General features: G+C 37.7%; 1 pseudogene; it reads right to left on the bottom strand.

Annotated features, from left to right (window-relative positions):
* Positions 1–245: 245 nt before the first annotated feature.
* LOC138150605 (small ribosomal subunit protein eS10-like) lies at positions 246–816 on the bottom strand (annotated as a pseudogene).
* Positions 817–2,582: the final 1,766 nt, after the last annotated feature.

Here is a 2,582-nt window from a genome sequence, read left to right as displayed (position 1 = left end):
GAGTGGTGGTAGACTATTCTCTCTTATGGTTCTAGTGGGTAATCATGAAAAGCTGGTTTTCTTGTGCTGTCACTCACAAGCCCCCATTTGGTATGTTTCCTATTATTCCATGAGTTTTTAAAAAGTAATTTAATTTAATTTTTATTCTAAATTTAATGAGCACAAAAGCAAATATTTCCATATAAAAAGTAGAACAGAAAAGAGGCTTATATATGAAACTGTGAATCTTTAATATTAAGCACAGCTTTCTTTTTTTTAAATATTTTTTCCCAAATTTTATTCAATATGAAACATATCTCTACAGTTTTTATTGAGGAGGTTGACCACGTCCACGACCAAATCCACCTCTAAATTGGAATTCTGTTGCTGACCCAGCTCCAGCCTCGGCCTTCTTGTCAGCACCAGGACGGGCAGCACTTCATCTGTTTGTGTCTCTGTCAACTTCACCCCAAGTAAGTCGGGCAGGTCGCTCACCCTCCAGACCTTTGGGCCTTGGCCTTCCTGTCTCAGGACGACTTCTTCAGAGTGTGGCAGGCACAGTCTCAGGAGGAAGGTAAAGGTAATCCCGGAGGTACTGAATGCCCTCATTGGTGAGGTACCAGTAGAAATGTCTCTATGCAAACTGCTCTTTAACATAGCCATGAGACTTTAAAGACTGCATGGCCTTCATGACATGCAGATTGGGCACATTCTTGTCTGCCAGCTCAGGGTGCTTTGGCATGTGAACATCCTTCTTGGCTACCATTAATCCCTCCTTAAAAAGGAGTTCATAGATGGCAATCTGGTTCTTCTTGGGCATCAATATCTCGGCGGCGGCAGCGGTTTTAAGCACAGCTTTCTTAAAAAATATATATGTATATATATAAATTCAATATATTACTTCCTGAACTTTACTATTTCTGTATTTCCCTCTGAAGTTTCTTCTGTTCCCTTCTACACATTTTTTTTGGTTTTTTTTTTTGGAGGAGGGAAGGCACAGCAATTGAGGTTAAGTGACTTGCCCAAGGTCACACAGCTAGTTAAGTGTTAAGTATCAGAGGCTAGATTTGAACTTGGGTCCTCCTGACTCCAGGGCTGATGCTTTGTTCACTGAGCCACCTAGCCTCCCCACTTCTATGCATTTTTAAGGATGCTTCAGTGACCCTCTTTTATTTTTGCTTTCATTTGGGGGGGGGCAATATTTTCAATAACTATCTACCTTCACAAGTCCTCCCCCTAATGTAAAGGGGGAAACACAATTCTAATACAAATATAATCCTAATATAAAATGGAAAATAAAATATAAAGGATATTAAAGCAAAATAAAATTCACATATTATCCATGTACAAAATTGTATATCTAATTCTGTACCTCATGTCCATCATCTCTCCACCAGGAGATGGGAAGTATTCTTTCATCTTCATTCTTCTGGAAGCATGGTTGGTTGTTGATTCAACTCTACCCAATTGTTGTTTTTTTCCAATACTGTTATTACCATATAACTTGCTCTCCTTATTGTGTTCACTTCCCTCTGCATCAGTTCATGAAGTCTATCTAGTTTTCTCTGAAACAATTTCTTTCACTATTTCTAATGTTGTGTTACTATTATATTACATTAATATATCATAACTTTTTCAGCCATTCCTATATGATGGACATTTCCCCTATTGCTATAACAAAAAAGTCACTATAAATATTTTTTTGCACATATGGGTTCCTTACCTCTTGGGTTTTTTAAAGGGCATAGATCTTGTAGTGGTATAGCTAGATTAAGGAGGATGCACAATTAAGTGACTTTTGGAGCCTAGTTCCAAATTGTCATTCAGAATGACCAGATTAATTCTCAGCTCTACCAGCAGTGCAATAAGATGCCTGTCTCCTTCCCTCAACCCCTCCAACAACTATCATATTCCTTTTATGTCATCTTTACCAATCTGATAAATGTGAGGTGGAACCACAGGGTTGTTTTAATTTGAATTTCTTCAATTAATAATATTTTGGAGCATTTTTCATGTGACTGTTGATTCAATGAGCTTTTTAGTCAAGTTATTTATTAAGATGACATAGTAAGAACAGATGGTAAATGGCCAATGTGGGAATTTGTTTTGCTTGACTATAAGTATTTGTAACAGGGGTTTTGTATTCATTTTTTTTTGCTTTTTTGGAGGGCAATTGGGGTCAAGTGACTTGCCCAAAGTCACAGGGCTAGTAATTGTGTCAAGTGTCTGAGGTCAAATTTGAAATCAGGTCCTCCTGACTCCAGGGCCAGTACTCTATTCACTGCACCACCTAGCCACCACTGTCTTCATTTTTTTAACGAGGGGAGGAGGAGGAAGAGAAAAACTGGAAATAAAACAATTTAATTTGAAAATTTTTTAAAAAGAGCAAACAGTGCAAAAAAAAATCTTCCCCCTCCCCCCAAATCTGGGCTATACTCTTCAGGGAGGATGAGGACTGAAAAAATCCCACTGAATATGACAATTGGTTATTAGTGAAACAGTTATTAGAAAACAGTTACAGTAGACATTGTTGGGCACAGAAGACTGGCAACTAGTTGTAGATATTTTTAATAGGTATATATGTACTAATAAGGGAGAAAAGA

Source organism: Petaurus breviceps, unplaced genomic scaffold (genome assembly GCF_028583685.1).
Source record: "Petaurus breviceps papuanus isolate PSGF00001 unplaced genomic scaffold, PetGlider_PUasm1.0 90881, whole genome shotgun sequence".
Classification (NCBI taxonomy): domain Eukaryota; kingdom Metazoa; phylum Chordata; class Mammalia; order Diprotodontia; family Petauridae; genus Petaurus; species Petaurus breviceps.
Note: the sequence above shows the minus strand (reverse complement) of the source record. Positions and strands in the feature narration are given on the sequence as shown.